This window comes from Entelurus aequoreus, linkage group LG20 (genome assembly GCF_033978785.1).
Source record: "Entelurus aequoreus isolate RoL-2023_Sb linkage group LG20, RoL_Eaeq_v1.1, whole genome shotgun sequence".
In the NCBI taxonomy this organism is placed as follows: domain Eukaryota; kingdom Metazoa; phylum Chordata; class Actinopteri; order Syngnathiformes; family Syngnathidae; genus Entelurus; species Entelurus aequoreus.
In genome coordinates this window covers 34,249,893-34,270,187 of record NC_084750.1, presented here as the reverse complement: position 1 = coordinate 34,270,187, position 20,295 = coordinate 34,249,893, and the positions used below count along the sequence as shown (strand labels likewise).

The following is a 20,295-nucleotide window of genomic DNA, read 5'->3' as shown; positions in this document are numbered from 1 at the left end:
AGTGTCACACTCAGAGCTGAATTACGACATTACTATGTGCCGTAAACGGAATTTTAGGTGACGTCATTTCTGTGTCCATAGAAATGACCAATCACGGAAGGGAATCCGTTGTCTAAGAATAAAGAAATATCTTGGAAATATTTAAGTGGACAATGGGAGTGTATATTTTGACAATAAACTACAAAATAATACAAAACAAACTAGTCCCCGCCGGCACTCACGCTACCGCTCCCTCTCTTCTATCGCCCACACACTCACTGACGTCACTCACCTCACGGCCACACACATACGCTACTGTCATAACATTTTCTTTCCAATTCATTAATTAGGCAACTAATTTGAAACTGGTGTGGGTGGCTCTATATATACTAGCCCACTGCAGACACATGCAAAAATCAACAAGGAATCGAAAAGTACTAAATCTGTGACAAAAATAATATCCGCTCTGTCTAAACGATACCGTTTGATCAGCTGCTCGTCATCAAAAAAAAAAAAACATTGTTCCGTTCCCTGAACGTTCGCGCACGTCTCTCTCGCCTCAGTGCCATCCCCTGCTGGCAACTCCTAACCACTTAAGACACCTCTGAAGGTCTCTTAAATATTGTGGAGAGTAGGAGTGATTCTTACACTTAAGAACGTTGATAAAAAGCTTTTAAGTTTGAGAGTAGGACTACATTTCGCAAATTCTCAGGACTTACGTGTAAAATGGCACTCTAAGAAGCTTGATAAGTACGGCCCCAGGTTTGCTGATACATGTTTTTTTCAACATCTTTGAATTACTTTGATTCTGCACTTAATTTATCAATCATGATTATAATCAGAATAAAACAGGATACATATTAAATACTGTATTTGTATGAATGCACCTATTTGTGAGTTTACCAATATAACAGTACAACAATATAAGACAATATGTCAATAGTTTATAATGTATGTATAATAGACTGTATTTATATTATTCACATGTGAATAATGCTGTAGAATAGACTGTATATTATTCACATATAAAAAATACCAAGTGTTTATTGTTTATTGTGAGCGAACTGTGGTGCTGAATTTCCCCCATGGATCAATAAAGTACTTTCTATTCTATTCTAATAATAAAATAAAATAAAATGTGCATATATTTGAGCAAAATAAATGATAAAACTACTGTTGGTTCTTAAATATTTGGCTTTTTGCCCCAAATGACCTTTTCCACGAGTTTGTAAACAATACATGAAAATAGTCATATAAACAACACAAATGTGTACAATTAAAGAAGAGATCTAAAAAATGCCGATCTCACACAGCACTGCCCTTGGTATCAGTGCAACCGATATTTTTATCGAGTTGCCTGCCCCTACCCACGTGATCATACCCGGATGTAGCTTCAGGCAGTGTCAGGTAAGCTAGCTAATGTCCTAAAGTAACATTTTTGCCATTAAAGGTAATTTTAAAACCATTTAACAAGCCAAACGATATCAAATGTTACGTAAAACAACTGTTATAACATAATTGGGTGAATTCATCAATATATAAAAGCTACAAAAATGTTGGAAATTGCTGTCATGACATTTCTTTTTGGTCAAAATAGCATGCTAATAAGACGCTCGATATATACCACTTATTCCACTCTTTAGAGTATATATTTATGTATTCATATATATATATATATATATATATATATATATATATATATATATATATATATATATATATATATATATATATATATATGTATATATATATATGTATATATATATGTATATATATATATATATATATATATATATATATATATGTATGTATATATATATATATATATGTATGTATATATATATATATATATATATATATATATATATATATATATATATATATATATATATATATATATATATATATATATATATGTGTGTGTGTGTGATTTAAAAAAAAAAAAATTAAATTCAAAGTACATTTGTGGTATTGCGCACGAATAAGGTCGAGTTGAGGTTTTTTCAAATATTAAGGAATACATATAGCATGAACGTAAAAGTAACACCACACTTTTATATTAGTAGTATTTTATTTTTAAAAAAAGCACACATCAGAAATGTGTCCTATATGCATACTTGCCAACCTTGAGACCTCCAATATCGGGAGGTGGTTGGGGGCGTGGTTGGGTGGAGGGCGTGGTTAGAGGCGTGGTTAAGAGGAGAGTATATTTACAGCTAGAATTGACCAACTCAAGTATTTCATATATATATATATATATATATATATATATATATATATATATATATATATATATATATATATATATATATATATATATATATATATATATATAATATATATATACTTGACTTTCAGTGAATTCTAGCTATATATATATATATATATATATATATATATATATATATATATATATATATATACATATATATATATATATATTTTTATTATATATATAAATAAAAGAAATACTTGAATTTTAGTGTTCATTTATTTACACATATACACACACAACACTCATCTACTTACATTGTTGTACTTAAAGTACAATGCTTTGTTAAGGGTTGAATTGTCCATCCTCTTTCTATTCTCTGTCACTATTTTTCTAACCATGCTGAACACCCTCTCTGATGATGCATTGCTGTGTGGGACGCACAAAAGTGGTTTCATCAAATGCACGAGAGTGTGGAATCTTCCATCTCTCCCTAGCATGGCCCAAAACCGGTCAATCCTTGCTTCCTGGGGAAGATGTTCCCTGGCAAGCAATTGGTACTCCAGTACTTGTACCCGGAGGCTGGTCAGGTTCAATCGCAGCTGCGGCAGACTTTTTTTTGGGGGGGGCGTGGCCTCCAGCTCCTGCTGAATACCGGGAGTTTGTCGGGAGAAAATCTCTGTCGGGAGGTTGTCGGGAGAGGCGCTGAATATCGGGATTCTCCCGCTAAAAACGGGAGGGTTGGCAAGTATGCCTATATGTGTTCCACTTGGTCTTTGGGGGGACATTTTACTTTTAATAACACGCGTTTGGGTTACTAAATATTAGTTGTATATGAACAACCTTGCTTGTGTTCCTGTTTGTGTGTAAGCAAATACTATAACAGTTGTCTTTTTTTCGATGTTATGATTTGCAATTGTGCGTTTATATTAACATCTGCTATGTATAAAAATTCTAACTTTTACATGATCATACCAACAAGTCAATGTTGGTCAAAGTGCGGCCGCAAAAATGGGCACTATACTACAAAATGGCAGACGACCTTTGAATTCCATGCATCCTGTCATGATGAACATGTTTACACATCTTTTTAGTAGGATATGCTCACTTTTTGAGTTGACTAAAGCCCTCAAAAAGGTTTTAGTCAGTGTAATAATAATTTGAGTAAAGACTGATAATAAGGAATTAGATATGATGAGATGGCGACCTGTCCAGGGTGTACCCCGCCTTCCGCCCGAATGCAGCTGAGATAGGCTCCAGCACCCCCCGCGACCCCAAAAGGGACAAGCGGTAGAAAATGGATGGATGGATATCCCTAGGGCACTTGTGTCAAACTCAAGGCCCGGGGGCCAGATCTGGCCCGCCACATCAATTTGTGTGGCCCCTGAAAGCGTGGAAATAATGTGTAAATAAATGTCCTTCTTTTTCTTAATAAATGTATTACAAAAATAAATGTACTGCATACAATTACATATTTACACATCTCTAATAATAAAACAAAATATTATATCATCATACATTTCAAAACAATGTTATTGTTTCAAATAAAGATAAATACTTAAACATCTGCTTGACTTATGATTTCAAAGCAAGTAATCCAACAAACTTTTCATATAAATTTTTTTTTTTTTTACAGTAAAACCCACTTCAATATAGAGCAGGGGTGGGCAATTAATTTTTACCGGGGGCCGCATGAGCAACCCGAGCACTGCTGGAGGGCCACATCGACAATATTTCAATTAAATTTTGCTCAATATTATTTTTGATGTATACCGTAATATAAATAATAATAATAATAATAATAATAATTAATAATAATAGTAATACTTCAACATAGTGTGTGTAACAGCATTCCATGACTAATATAAATAAATTAACATTAATAATAAATGACAGTAAAATAAGCACACGTATGACTGAGGAGTCATAGTGTAACTTTGTGTGGTGTTTGAGTTGTCCGACTTTTTGTGTGGCCATAAACGCACCAGTGGTTTAGTGCTATGCGTGTTAGTGACAGATGACAAGTTGGTTTTGGCCTGGTTTGTACGGCAGAAAATGACTAGTTTTTCGAGATAGAATTGTTTTACTCATGTTTTTGGTGTGGTTATGTCCGAATATAAACAGTTTTGCTCAATAAAGTGATCGATATAATTCCTGTCCTCAAAGCATCTCGATAGACGTTACAACAATTGAACGGTGTTCAATTGAACGGTGTTGACGAACACCGTTAGGGCCGCTTGTTGTCACTGTCACTCAAAGTTGCATTGCAAAATTACATAGAATAAATATGTTTATTTTGTTTAGAATTCAGATGGGATTTGATTTGGTGCGCGGCATATATTTGCTGTGCGCAGAGGACGCTTGAGCAGTGCGCAATTGCGCAGGCACGCACCTTAAAGGGAACGTTGCTTGGCAGTCCATGTCTTGTTGGAAACACGGCATTCTTCATCAACTTTTCTCTTTTTAGCGTCTCGGGTGTAAACCGTGCATCACTTGTCGCTGCATGTGCACCTTCACTCGCAGGTTACACACGGACACACGCCCATAAATAATACTTTTCAAAATAAAAGCAGCACAGTTGTATTGCGCGCACGACATAGATGTTTTTTCAACTTTATTTTGTAATTTGTGATTGCAGCTGTTCACATTCACTCACAATCACGCACACGCATACGTCCACACGGAAGTAATACAAATAACGATTTTCAAAACAAAAGCAGCACCGTTGTATTGCACACTCGACATAGATACTTTTTTAAATTTATTTTGTAATTTATAATTGGCCTCACGCGCGCCAGACAGGGACGCACAAAGGGCCGGATGCGGCCCGCGGGCCGCAGAATGTCCAGGTCTGATATAGAGTGATAATACACCATAAAACACAACAACCGTAGAATTTACAGTACAAAAAATGTACGTGAAAAAAACTGTAGTACCGTTTTTCCATTCCATTTAATTTAATTACATGTATTTTTTGTATTTTAAATGCTGTAAAAAAAACAAAAAACCTGCAAATATTACGGTAAAATTGTGGTTTTATACAGTACAATCTAAAGGTTTAGTTTTGTACAACATACGTAAAAAAGACACAATTATGGTTGTGTGAAGCTATTTATGAATTATTGGCAAACAACTGTTTACTCTTTTTAAATCAAAATGACAAAAGAAAGTACCCAAATGACCCTGATCAAAAGTTTACATACCCCAGTGACTTTGATCTTATAACATGCACAGAAGTTGACACAAGCAGGTTTGAATGGCTAATCAATGTTCAAATCCTCACCTGTGACATGTTTGTTTGTAATTAATGTGTGTGTATAAAAGGTCAGTGAGTTTCTAGGCTTCTGACAGACCATTGCATCTTTCATCCAGTGCTGCACAGATGTTTCTGGATTCTGAGTCATGGGGAAGGCAAAAGAATTGTCAAAGGATCTGCAAGAAAAGGTAATTAAACTGCATAAAACAGGAAAGGGGTATAAAAAGATATCCAAGGAATTGAGAATGCCAATCAGCAGTGTTCAAACGCTGATTAAGAAGTGGAAAATTAGGGATTCAGGTAGACCAGCAAAGATTTCAGCCACAACAGTCAGGAAAATTGTTCGAGATACAAAGAAAAATCCACAAATAACTTCAGCTGAAATACAGGACTCTCTGAAAAATTGTGGTGTGGCTGTTTCAAGATGCACAATAAGGAGGCACTTGAAGAAAAATGGGCTGCATGGTCGAGTCGCCAGAAGAAAGCCATCACTCCAAATTACTTTGTTCCAGAAGTTTTGAGGCTTGTCTCTGTGCTGTTTGGCGTAATGTAAGCGGGATACTTTGTGACATTTGCGCAGAAATGGCTTTCTTCTGGCGACTCGACCATGCATCATTTATATTCTCTGAAGAATGGCCAAGAAATCATAAATTCTCCCAGGGTATGTAAACTTATGAGCACGACTTTATACACATTTATATTCATGCCGTATGTTATTCACTGTTAAAAGCGGCCCTCTGAGGGCATCCATAACTGCGATGTGGGGGTTAGATTAGATATGACAATACTTTGCTTATGAAAAAAGCAAAATGCTGCAATTTTCTTACAGATTTTTCAGCATATATTGATTGCCCTGCATTGTATTCATTTTGGAAATGTAAAATTCTTTAATTTTTCTGTAAGCGGCCCTCGCTGAAAAAAGTTAGGGCACGCCTGCTCTTTTGTCTGAAAGGAAGCTTTGTAACAGAACTCAGTGAATTGGGTCAAAATATCAGTTTGAATGAATTTGAACGTATAACAGATTTGATTAAATGCAAAATTTTAGTCCACTTTTAAGACAACATTTATTGTACATTTTTATGTTGCTCTAATAGTGCAATAACTGCCTTGGACATAAAAACTATCTTAGCAAGGCTACCACAAGAGGGCAGCAGAAATTATATACAGAAGTTGATTGTCCTGTAGTAAACCATAGTTTTGACATCAATGATCTATTTATGTGACTAAATTGTGCTTTAATTTAGATTTGGTCCTTTTTTTAACATCTTTTGTACTTCCTCTGCACCTGCCACTGTAGCAATTTAATGACATTGTACATGAAAATATCTCAACCAATTCTTTACAAATACATTTGGCTAATCGACATCAGTAAAATGTGGCATAGTTACTTCGTAAACCATCTTGCACAAAGCGTAAACAAGAGAAACCTACAACGTAGGACTCGTCGATTGCTATTTGAAGTTCTTTGGAGTGGGATTCGGATTCGGCTGCGTATCTGGCAACCTCAGTCAAATCATTGTCTCACCGGCACCTTGACTCCGGAGTTTCCGTCTGCATCTTGGGAGAACGATCCCATGAAGATGGAAGTGCACTTGTTGTCCTAGTATACAACAATAGTGTTGATATACGAGAGGTCTAGTTTTACACATATCAGAGAACACCTCAACTATTTGACAGTTTGGTAATGAAATATGACAGCACTGCAGTGAGGTCTGTTGCCATTTTTGACGAAGGAACTGCTTCTGGAAGACATCAGCTATTGTATGTGTGATGTTGGTAGATGATGATGTACTGTAACTGTTGTATCAGATTTGCGCGCTGCACGCCCACTCTGTAAATAAGGGAAAAGCAAATGTATTATTATTTTTATTAGATGCTGATTATTATTATAATCATCTGACTGACACACAAACCCTAATGCTACAGTTTTAAAACCAAAACACGTTGCAGTGTTTCTGCTAGGTTTTGTTTTTAACACTACGTTTTAACAGTAACGTAAAGTAGCAGCGGTCATTAACAGTACAAAACACAAACGGAAGTATATTTTGTTCTGCTGCAGTATGTGTTGTGTGCACAAGCTACTTGCGCTCACTGATAGCGCCCAATAACAAGTAACTTTATGTAACACAGAAGTGTAACTATAAGAACGTTTCATTTTCAAACACTTTCCATCATGCATTCAGCTACTGTACAAGTAGACTTAGCTTGTACGCGAGGTGTAGTTGTGGATGGTAGTTCCGGAGTTGGCTCAACATGCTTGAAGTGTTGCCTCCCTTCATGGAGACTTTTTTCCTGCATTTTCTGGTGATGGACTGACGATCCTCAATTATTTTACCTTCAGCATGCTTTACCAATCCAAAATACGTCCAGACTTCAGATGTTGTCTGTTTACTAAGAGGGCAACATCTCAAGAGCGAGGTCCGTGTGTTGTAGTTTTGTCACGACAGCAATATTTTGGTACCGGTACCAAAATGTATTTCGATACTTTTTGATACTTTTCGACACTTTTCTAAATAAAGGGGACCACAAAAAATGGCATTATTGACTTTATTTTAACAAAAAATCTTACGGTACACTAAAGGCCTACTGAAACCCACTACTACCGACCACGCAGTCTGATAGTTTATATATCAATGATGAAATCTTAACATTGCAACACATGCCAATACGGCCGGGTTAACTTACAAAGTGCAATTTTAAATTTCCCGGGAAACTTCCGGCTGAAAACGTCTAGGTATGATGACGTTTGCGCGTGACGTCAAGGGTTGAAGGAGACATTTTGGAATAGCACGGTCGCCAGCTTAAATCGTCTGTTTTCATCGCTAAATTCGACAGTATTCTGGACATCTGTGTTGGTGAATCTTTTGCAATTTGTTCAATTAACAATGGAGACTGCAAAGAAGAAAGCTGTAGGTGGGATCGGTGTATTAGCGGCCGGCTGCAGCAACACAACCAGGAGGACTTTGAGTTGGATAGCAGACGCGCTACCGTGAGTACAGCTTTGGCTTCCAAACATTTGATCGCTTGCCCGTACGTGCGTGGCGCTATGTGCATGTCACGTACGTAACTTTGGGGAAATATATGTTTCTTGCCGACTCTGATGGCGGCCGGGGTGTCGTCGAAAGCTACAACGCCCGCCGCCGCGCCGCTGTCCTCACCTAGACTTCCTCCGTCTCCGGGCCGCCGACCGCATCGATGATCGGGTGAAGTCCTTCGTTGCGCCGTCGATCGCTGGAACGCAGGTGAGCACGGGTCGTGATGAGCAGATGAGAGCTGGCGTAGGTGGACAGCTAATGTTTTTAGCATAGCTCTGTCGAGGTCCCGTAGCTAAGTTAGCTTCAATGGCATCGTTAGCAACAGCATTGCTAAGCTTCACCAGGCGGTACAGCATTAACCGTGTGGTTACAGGTCCAGGGTTTAATAGTAATAGTAGTATTGTTGATCTTCTGTCTATCCTTCCAGTCAGGGGCTTTTTTCGTCTGTTTCTATCTGCAGTTAAGCACGATGCTATCACGTTAGCTCCGTAGCTAAAGTGCTTCGCCGATGTATTGTCGTGGAGATAAAAGTCACTGTGAATGTCCATTTCGCGTTCTCGACTCTCATTTTCAAGAGGATATAGTATCCAAGGTGGTTTAAAATACAAATCCGTGATCCACAATAGAAAAAGGTGAGAGTGTGGAATCCAATGAGCCCTTGTACCTAAGTTACAGTCAGAGCGAAAAAAGATACGTCCTGCACTGCACTCTAATCCTTCACTCTCACGTTCCTCATCCACAGTAGTAAATAAGCAAATTTGTCTCCTGACATATGCAGTATCATTTTGTGTCATTCCACATTCTATTATTTTGTCAAAATTATAAAGAAGAAGCTGTAAAAATGTATGTACTTGTTCATTTACTGTTAACCCCCCCCCCCCCTAGAGGGGGGGGGGGGGGGGGGGGGGGTTACCCACATATGCGGTCCTCTCCAAGGTTTCTCATAGTCATTCACCGACGTCCCACTGGGGTGAGTTTTTCCTTGCCCGTATGTGGGCTCTGTACCGAGGATGTCGTTGTGGCTTGTACAGCCCTTTGAGACACTTGTGATTTAGGGCTATATAAATAAACATTGATTGATTGATTGATTGATAATATCTGATTATTTTCTGTTTTAACATGTTCTATCTACACTTCTGGTAACATGTAATAATCACTTATTCTTCTGTTGTTTGATACTTCACATTAGTTTTGGATGATACCACACATTTAGGTATCAATCCGATACCAAGTAGTTACAGGGTCATGCATTGGTCATAATTTAAGTTCTCAGGGACGTATTTCCTGAGTTTATGAATATAATATGAAAAAAATGAAAAAATATTTTGTGACGATAAAAAATATTGCTGTAATCATAGTAGTATCGACTATATACGCTCTTGTCCTTGGTATCATTACAGTGGATGTCAGGTGTAGATCCACCCATGGCATTTGCTTACATTGTGACGCCGGTGAGCTATTGTATCCTACTACGGTGTGTAGTGAAGCATGTTTAGCTATTCCTCGTCCTGCAGGGATGATACTTGTAAGAAACTCACTTTATTTGTCGCCATGGAGGTGATGATTAGTGATTTAGAAGAAACTAAAACTCTGCCGATTGCGGATGGACATTAGCCGCTAACTCATACTTGCCAACCTTGAGACCTCCAATATCGGGAGGTGGGGGGGCCCTTGGTCGGGGGTGGGGGGCGTGGTTGGGGCGGGGGGCGTGGTTAGGGGCGTGGTTAAGAGGAGAGTATATTTACAGCTAGAATTCACCAACTCAAGTATTTCATATATATATAAATACTTGACTTTCAGTGAATTCTAGCTATATATGTATATATATATATATATATATATATATATATATATATATATATATATATATATATATATATGTGACGGTCCACAACTGTATGTGGCAAAATGCAGCTCCACACTGCTGTCGCTTCAACATATCACTGGCACCAGGTGGATTATGAATTTCTTTTATTAGTGTCCTGCAAAACAGTGCAAATTGTGAGACTGTGAGTCCACTTGGGTCACGGGATTATCAATTGGAAGGCGTCACAGTTCTGAGCACTTCCCGCAGGTAAAGTACATACCACTTCTCGCCAGCAACAGGCGCTGTTGCAACACTTCATTCATAATTTAATCAAGCATAATGAACGTCTGTTTCTACACCGTTAGATATATATATATATATATATATATATATATATATATATATATATATATATATATATATTTATATATATATATATATATATATATATATATATATATATATATATATTGATTTTATTATATAAATAAAAGAAATACTTGAATTTTAGTGTTCATTTATTTACACATATACACACACACACACAACACTCATCTACTCATTGTTGTACTTGAAAGTACAATGCTTTGTTAAGGGTTGAATTGTCCATCCTCTTTCTATTCTCTGTCACTATTTTTATAACCATGCTGAACACCCTCTCTGATGATGCATTGCTGTGTGGCACGCACAAAAGTGCTTTCATCAAATGCACGAGAGTGTGGAATCTTCCATCTCTCCCTAGCATGGCCCAAAACCGGTCAATCCTTGCTTCCTGGGGGAGATCTTCCCTGGCAAGCAATTGGTACTCCAGTACTTGTACCCGGAGGCTGGTCAGGTCCAATCGCAGCTGCGGCAGACTTTTTTTTTGGGGGGCGTGGCCTCCAGCTCCGGCTGAATACCGGGAGTTTGTCGGGAGAAAATCTCTGTCGGGAGGTTGTCGGGAGAGGCGCTGAATATCGGGATTTTCCCGCTAAAAACGGGAGGGTTGGCAAGTATGCGCTAACTAGCTAGCTATGTTTTAAAGCACCTCTTCCTGAGGGCGTTTCAGTCTTATAGCTTCACCTTTATTGTTAGTTTTTAAGCCAAAATGGGTCCGTTCTCCCTTTTCTGTCTACACACTGTGTCTGCTTGTAAGTACTCCGTGATTGTGCGCTGCCGAACATGCTCCTGTGCTTGTAAAACCAGCAATGTCACGTCATGCCTGTAAAAAATAAATTAAAATATGGCAAACTGGTACTTTTCAAACAGAGTATAGTACCGGTTTTGATTCATTAGTACCGCAATACTATACCAGTACCTGTAGACTCTACAACCCTAGTGTGTTGTTTTCCGCCATTGCAAACAGCGCTAGTGCGCACGCGCCATCTTTGGAGACGTGGCTGCTGCTACGTTTCCAGAAAGTGAGCCATGTCGCCTAAAATGCATTTTTCGATTATTAAAAAATTAAACGGTATTACTAACCGTCCGGAATTTTACCGCGGTTTATCATTATACCATTTACCGTTACATCCCTACTGCCGTTTATTTAGGATTTAGAGTGCATAAAAAAAGAAAAATGTGGGTGCTCTTGTCTCACAGAAGGATTGTGAATGATAGGCAAAATTCCAAAATAAACGTGCAGGTTCCCTTTTAGGAAAGAGTGAGCGTTGAAAGTTAATTTTAAGACAATTACCGTAATCAATTGTCTCTTTTATTGTTTCAGTCAAGAGTGAAAAATCACCTCCAGGAAAAGGCTGCAGTCATATAAGTTAGAAAAAAACTACTGGCAGCTGCCAAAAAGCATCCCACATGGTTTACTGGGAACAGACTGAACTGGGAAACAAAGGCTCTGCTTGTGTTTCACTGTAGTACAGCCTTTTGTGCGGGGGAATGGACTAACACTGAAGCAGTGTCTCCTTCCTCGCACAACCTGTTCGTCTCCTAAGCTTGACAAGCAGGTCTTATTGAGGTCCACGGAAGCTTTGATGGATTTTGTGTGCGGCGTACATCAGGGAAACCGAAAAGGCAGCCACACATTTCTCACAGTTGAGTTGTACGAGGGCGGCACAGACTGAATGAGAAGCAAAAACAAAAAAAAAGAGGGGGAGGGTGTGGTGGCTGAGTTAGGATGGGATGAAGGGAGGGGGGTCTTTTCATTTCTTATTGGAGGCAACAATAGTCTTTGTCCAGCGTCTTCCACCATTCCTATTAGGGGCTCCCCGAGGGAGGTGCTTCTCCATAGTAACTGTGACAAAACAAGGCAGCTCCGAGGAGAGCGAGCTGGCAGCTGCAGAAGCTCTGCACACTTGTTGATCCGCAAAAGTAGCTTGATGAGCGCTCCAGAATCGCCCGCAGGGCCAGCAACCCGTCATGGACCGTGACAGCTACACCGAAGACTCGCTTTCCAGCATGGTTCTGGAGAACGTGAAGAACAAATTGATCGACGCCTTCAGGGCGAGCAGCGAAGATCACGGAGAGGCTGCGGGTGCCTCGGCGAGGCCGCTCAGCATCAGCAGGAGTTATCAAGCCAACGAGGAGCTGAGGAGGGCGCAGATAGATGGAGCCATAACCTGGCTCAGGTCTGAGCTGGTACGTTCATTTATATAATCTTTCTGCACACATTAACTCCATTATGTTTCGTAATTTCTATTAATGAAAATCCCTGTGCACTTTTACATTACCATAATACCCCAAATATATATTATAATAGGATTTTGGTATTCATTACATAATCATCTCGATAATGTATATTTTTAATACATTGTATACATTTTGGATTTATTTATAGAATATATTATTTAAGGTATATTTTCCAAATTTTGGTGTAAATCTGGCTTTAAAAAAATTGTCAGGTTTGTTTTGTATGCTACAAAATGTATTATTATTAGTTATTAGTATTACAATTTCTAAGTTTTTTCTTATTACAGTGCGTCTTATTCCTTTCATTTTTACTGTTTATTTAAAATTGTGGGGCACAAAATTGCACACATTAGACACCCTCGGATTAGATGCACGTTTGTCTTATCTCGCATCAGACCACTGAGTGGTCAGCTGCCGCGTGCTGTCAATCATTGTCACGTTGGCAATCAATGAGCTTGTGGACTGTCTAAAAGGGAAAATCTTCAACCTGAGCGGCCGTTTTCCGCCTGACACAAGTGTTTGACTTGTCTCTGTTTAATAGCGTAACATTATTAAAAAGTGAATGGACAAAAAGGGCCGGGGATATGTTCCCGCCGCCCTCTAAATTACGTCCATGTCACTCACCACTTCCCACTTCCCAGTTCACTTATCGCATATTTGATTACCCATTTAAATTTTGTGTTAAAATTAAGTCAGTTTTTCAGTGTATACAGTGTTGTTGGAGCATTGGAAGTGTTTGAGTGTAAAAACTGTCGAGTTTATAAGATGTTAAATGCATATAATAAATCATAAAAGTAAATATTGTCCCTACTTCGTGGAAATGAATAAAAAACAAGGAACCATTTTACTCAACGATGTGTGCAGTACTGTAATTACTGTAATTCTATGCTTGTCCATCATGAGCTGATTGAGTTGTCTTTCTGTCATGCAGTTGGAGATGCGCTCACAGGACCTCCAGCTGGCCCAAACACTGCTCGGACTCAACTCGGAGATCCAAAGACTAAGAAGGGAGAGTTATGGAGGTGTGGAGGAAGTCGGGGATTATCATCCCTAACGGGTGCAGTCTAAATGCTGCAGGAACACATGGCGTTTTTTGATATGAGATGAAATGGTTACAAAATGTAATAAATTGACAATGGTTACCTATATCAATCAATCAACGTTTACTTATATAGCCTTAAATCACGAGTGTCTCAAAGGGCTGCACAAGCCACAACGACATCCTGACTATAGAAAGAAAAGAAGGAGAAAAACATGCTTAGTTTGTGGAATGTGTGCATGTTTGTGTGATGTTTTGCACTTTCACCAATAAAGTTAATTAATTGTATGACAAATAAAAATATTCTGTACTTATCTTTATTGTGCTGGCGTCTGTTTGCTAGAAATCTAAGCTTGGCAATACATCCAAGTGTCATTTAATGCATGCCACCTATAACAGTAGCTTAGAATATGTTTATGTTTTTTAGCATCTTTAGTTTGAAAAAATATACATTAGGGGCCTCATGTAAGCTATAAACCTGGCGTACGATCATTTTTACGGCAAAGATGAGATGTACCCAGACTGACGTTGATGTGGAAATGTACAAGCGCTGCCTCACGCCAATTACATGGCTAACGTATGTACATTTCTACAGGCTGCGAATGCTTTAGCGACACACAGAGGTGGTCGTTCCACCCCATCCATATAGCATCATTTTCACATGAAACTCTAATCTGGCTCATGTGAGCTTGCTACTGTATAAATAAAAAAGGAAGGGCTTTAGGAACCTGCCAGTCAGAGTTCAGGGTTAACGGTACCAATAAAAGGCAGACTTCCGTTTTATATCACGCTTGACTGCAGTGCGTGGGATGCCAAAACCTCTGAGCTTTGACGCACATTCAGTAATCGCTGAATGTGAAAATTAAAGGATGTTGTGGTGGACAAGAGTAGAGGTCGATTAACAATTGACACCTGGCTAAGAATAGTTTTTATCATGCACCATTTTAACATGTCACTGTTTTTTATCAATCAAAGGCCACACATTTTTAAAATCCTGGTTAAGTGCCACATTCTGTAGTAGTTCTAAGTGGGCGTGGGTACTAAAAGCATTTAGAACTATAATAGAGCTAAAAGAGGTTGCCAGAATAAACTGGAGGAGGCTGAACTTTAGTTTGGTACATTTGTTTCGCAGAGAAGACACAAGGCACTTAGTAGTTAAAAGGCAACCGTTTAGCAGTAGCTCTGAATTAAAACCTGCACTGCCCAAGCACATGGCTACTTTCAATATGATTTGCGTTATTAAAGGAGGCGTGGCCTGGACGTGTTCTGGTAGAATATCAAAGGGCTGTGAATGTTGTCTGTCTATCTGTGTTGGCCCTGCGATGAGGTGGCGACTTGTCCAGGGTGTACCCCGCCTTCCGCCCGATTGTAGCTGAGATAGGCTCCAGCGCCCCCGCGACCCCGAAGGGAATAAGCGGTAGAAAATGGATGGATGGATGTTAAAGTAGCAAAAAGCACCTATTTTTCTAATCTTGTATCTAAAAATAGCCACAAACCACACGTGCTATTTAACATTTTGAACTCTCTTATCAAGCCACTGAGCTCCAACAGTGTGGTGTCTTCTTTTACTCTCTGTAAACAATTTTTGACATATAGTTGACAAATAGTTCAACAGATAAAACCCTCTGCATGTCCACTGGACATTATCCTATGTCGGCTTTTTAAAAATGTTTTTAACTCTATAGGGCCTTTTATTGTCCATCTAGTCAATTCTTCCCTGAGGTGTGGATGTTTCCCAACCTCATTGAAACATGCTGTGGTCCAACCACCAATCAAAAAGAATAACCTTGACCCCAAATTAATTTTTTAATTTTAGACCAGTCTCGAAATTTCCATTTTTATCCAAGGTTCTAGAGAAGGTTGTTTATGATCAACTTCTTCCTTATCTTAACTTAAATGGTATTGGGGAAAATTTTCAGTCTGGCTTTAAATCACAACATAGCACAGAAACTGCCCTTTGAAGAGTTTTTAATGACCTGCTTTTAAGCTGTGGACTCAGGTCAATCTGCAGTTCTTTTGCTTTTAGATTTGACTGGACAAACAAATGAGCTCTGTCATTAAATCAAAGCTTCTTTCAGCTAAGACTCCTTGCAATAATAAAACAGTATTTTCCACTGGTTGACTTTGAAAGTGCTAATCGTGCATTTGTGACGTCACGCCTGGATTACTGTAATTTGTTGTACGTAGGCCTGGATCAGTGCTCTCACCAGCGCTTGCAGAACTCTGTTGCTCGTCTTTTAACTCAAACCAAACGACGTGAGCACATTACCCCTGTACTGGCTTCCCTTCATTGGCTCCCAGTTACTTTTAGAGTTAATTTAAAAATTGTACTTATTGTTTTTAAACGCTTACACCAAGAACCCCCGCCCTATCTTATTGAGCTGCTGCAGTCTTATTGTCCTAGCCAGACCCTGAGGTCTTCAGACCAGCTCCTCGTGGCTGTCCCAAAAACCAGGCTAAAAACCAGAGGAGATAAAGCCTTTTCAGTGGCAGGGCCCAGACTGTGGAACAACCTTTCCCTATTCATTAGATCCTCCCAGTCTCAGAGCCAATTTAAATGTAGGCTAAAAACATATTTTTACTCCCTGGCGTTCAAATCCAGTTAGGCAGGATATCTTGGTTGGTTTTATTTCTTGTTTTATTCTTTTTTATTTATTTATTACATTTTAGTATTCTAGGAGATCCATCCATCCATCCATCCATTTTCTACCGCTTATTCCCTTCGGGGTCGCGGGGGGCGCTGGAGCCTATCTCAGCTACAATCGGGCGGAAGGCGGGGTACACCCTGGACAAGTCGCCACCTCATCGCAGGGCCAACACAGATAGACAGACAACATTCACACTCACATTCACACACTAGGGCCAATTTAATGTTGCCAATCAACCTATCCCCAGGTGCATGTCTTTGGAGGTGGGAGGAAGCCGGAGTACCCGGAGGGAACCCACGCAGTCACGGAGAGGACATGCAAACTCCACACAGAGCCGGGATTGAACTCACGACTACTTCGTATTGTGAGGCAGACACACTAACCCCTCTGCCACCGTGCTGTATTCTGCAATTCTTTTAAGGTATATTTTACTATTGTGTTTTATTCATCCTTCTGTGTTACAATGTAAATGCGACACTACGTGCCCTTTTTTGTTCCCTTTTTTAGCACTTTGGCCAACTGGGGTTGCTTTTAAATGTGCTATATAAATAAATAAACTGAACTGAACTGGGCATGCCAAGCCACGCCGACATCTGGGACCAATTTTAAAGTTTATTTCGGCGTAAAAATGTTTACTGGCGTACGCAGTTTTCTGGATTTGAACGTACCTCGTTTTTTAGTAGGAACGCCTCTGTTCTCTAAATGTATCTTCATAAAGCTAATTGGACCTACACCTTTTTTACTATTGCCCTGTCACAATGTTTTATCACGGCATGGAACTCACAGCGGTCCCGTTTAAGGTCAGCGAGCATGCAGCGCTAACGAACCGTGCCGATAACTTCCTTGTTATTGCGTCCATGCGGGAAGCAGTCACAGCCGATGCCAATCAGACTTTGTAGACGGAAGTATTGAGACAAGCCAGTTAATCAATTTCAGGGCTTCATCTTACGTTGTGGACAACCGAGGCAAAGAAAGGTTCATAAAAACATGCTCTGAGAGGTTTGGTGTGGAAAAACTCAAAGCCAAGACCTCAACCCCCTTCAAATCGATTTTAATTTACGTCTTTGGGGCACCACAATAGTGTACTGAGGGTGTCACACAAAATCAGGCATTGGTGCTTTACTGCAGGGATATTTAACTAAATTATTTTGGGGGCCACATATCCAGAAAGCTGAGGACCAGGGGAAGCGGACATCTTATTATTAGTTTTATTCTGTATACTCCAGAGAACCAATGTTCTCTAGAGTGAACATTTTAATTTTATGTGTTTATTTTGTCAGAGTTACAGGAGCACTCCGCTGTTTTTAAGGACCTACTGCAAAAAAAGCTAGTCAAAGATCATCTCTATGACAGCACTCCTGTGTTTTTAGGAATCTGCTGCAAAAAAGTGAGTTTTTCACAACTTTTTTGAACTGAACTTGCTGGCCACACTGCAAAAAGTCAGTGTTCAAAAACAAGAAAAAAAAATACAAAAATGAGGGGTATTTTACTTGAACTAAGCAAAATTATCTGCCAATAGAACAAGAAAATTTGGCTTGTCAAGACTTTCCAAAGCAAGTAAAATTAGCTAACGTCAATGAACCTAAAAATACCTTAAAATAAGTATATTCTCACTAATAACAAGTGCACTTTTCTTGGTAGAAAAAAAAGAGAGCTTTTTGCCCAATATGTTGAAAAATATTCTTAAATGAAGTAAATGCTAGTGCCATTATCTTGACATAATGATATGCGCATGATTTTTTTTTTCATGATTGAAATAAGAAATTATTACTTTAAAAAATTAGTTTTATACTTGTGAGTGTTGATGACACAGTTTTGCAACAGTTGATATTCTAGTTTCAAGCATGTTTTACTCAATATAGGTCATCAAATCTCAGCAACAAGCTGTAATATCTTACTGAGATCATTTAGGACCAAAACACTTAAAACAAGTAAAACACTCTAACATAAAATCTGCTTAGTGAGAAGAATTATCTTATCAGACAGAAAATAAGCAAATATCACCCTTATTTGAGATATTTAATCTTACTTAGATTTCAGTTTTTGCAGTGCACCCGTTGAATAGCCCAAATGACAAAAACAAGAGGACCTAAAATGGAACCTTGAGGAACACCACTAGCGTAACTAAAGAAGTTGAACAAATGACTACTGACTGCATCTGAAGTAAACAAGCAACAGCGACACCTTAGTAACATAAATCACATTATGATAAATAAATGCAAAAAGGGAGAGGATATAAATGGGTGCCTTGAGGAACGCCTAAGTCAGGGGTCGGCAACCCGCGGCTCCGGAGCCGCATGCGGCTCCTTGACCACTCTGATGCGGCTCAGCTACATACATGCCGACCCCCCCGATTTTCCCAGGAGACTTATGGATCTCAGTGTCTCTCATAGATTACTCCCAGGGAAAAAATAACCCTATTTACACTCTAATTACTAAATAAAGGGTGTGCCGTAATTGCACTGCGGTAATTGTCCTCTATAGCATTTACATACAGCGTGCCAGTCCAGCCACATGTTGCATGTTGTTATTACTTGCACACACAGGAGACAGCAAAGCATACTTACTCATCAGCCACACAGCTTACACTGACAGTAGCCGTATCAAACAACTTTAACATTGTTACGTTACAAATATGCGCCACACTGTGAACCCACACCAAAAAAGAATGAAAAACACATTTCTGGAGAACATCCCACCGTAACACAACATAAACACAACACAACCATTACCCAGAATCCCATGCAGCCCTAACTCTTCCGGTCTACATTATACACCCCCGCTACCACCAAATCTCCCCACACATCAACCCCCCCCCCCCTCTCCGTGCGTTGGTTGAGCGGAAGAGTTAGGGCTGCATGGGATTCTGGGTATTGGTACCGTCAGTGTAAGATGTGTGGCTGCTGAGGTAGTACGCCTTGCTGTCACTTACGTGAGCAAGCTGAAATTGCATTCTACGGGTGGTCGAGCAGGTACACTGTTAGGGCAGGCTGTAGAGGGCGCCAAATGCAGTGTCATTACGCTCTGATATTCGGGAGTCTCCCGGGAAAAATGAGAGGGTTGGCAAGTATGATGCTATCAAGCGCCATTCATTCAAAACTCGCGGGCTGCACTAACATCAAATTTCCACATTCCACGTGTGTCGGAGACCCCTGGTTAACATAGCACAAAGTTTTTAAGCTTTGTATGCGGTGTTTTTCATTTTAAATTTAAATTTTTTTTTTGTGGCTCCCATTACTTTCTTTAATTTGTGAAACTTGCCAAAATGGCTCTTTGAGTGGTTATGTAAATCACACGTTTGGACCTCAGTGTTCTATGTAAAATTGTCAATTCAAGGATTTGTCAATGTGTTTACAGTGGTCAACGTTCCTCTATACAACAGGATAACTTTTTTAGGGATTTTCTGCAAAAATGTTTGTCTCCCAAGTTTCGAACTGAACTCGGGGGCTGGTATGGTGTCATTCACGGGCCAGTTGAATAGCCCTGCCCTACCGGAAACACTCCTTTTTGTGTCGGTAGCTTTAATGCTAATGAGCTGTGTTTGTTCACGCCTGTCTGCAACAGAGTGTGTTTCAAAAAAGCTTTATTGTGCACTTTATCCACTTTGTCCTATAGATGTCGTACATCACATACAACAAGGTACCAGTCGGTAAGGACACAACAGTTAGCAACACTAGCGTAGTGAGCCAATGTGCGAGCA

General features: G+C 39.3%; 1 long non-coding RNA gene across 1 annotated transcript in view; it reads left to right on the top strand.

Moving 5' to 3' along the window:
- Nucleotides 1-1,365: 1,365 nt before the first annotated feature.
- LOC133636207 (uncharacterized) overlaps nt 1,366-20,295 on the top strand; it is a 33,224-nt gene continuing 14,294 nt past the window's right edge. The window contains exons 1-3 of the long non-coding RNA XR_009822197.1: nt 1,366-1,386; nt 5,564-5,635; nt 16,843-17,016. This is a non-coding gene — a long non-coding RNA (uncharacterized LOC133636207). The remainder of the gene's footprint in view (nt 1,387-5,563; nt 5,636-16,842; nt 17,017-20,295) is intronic.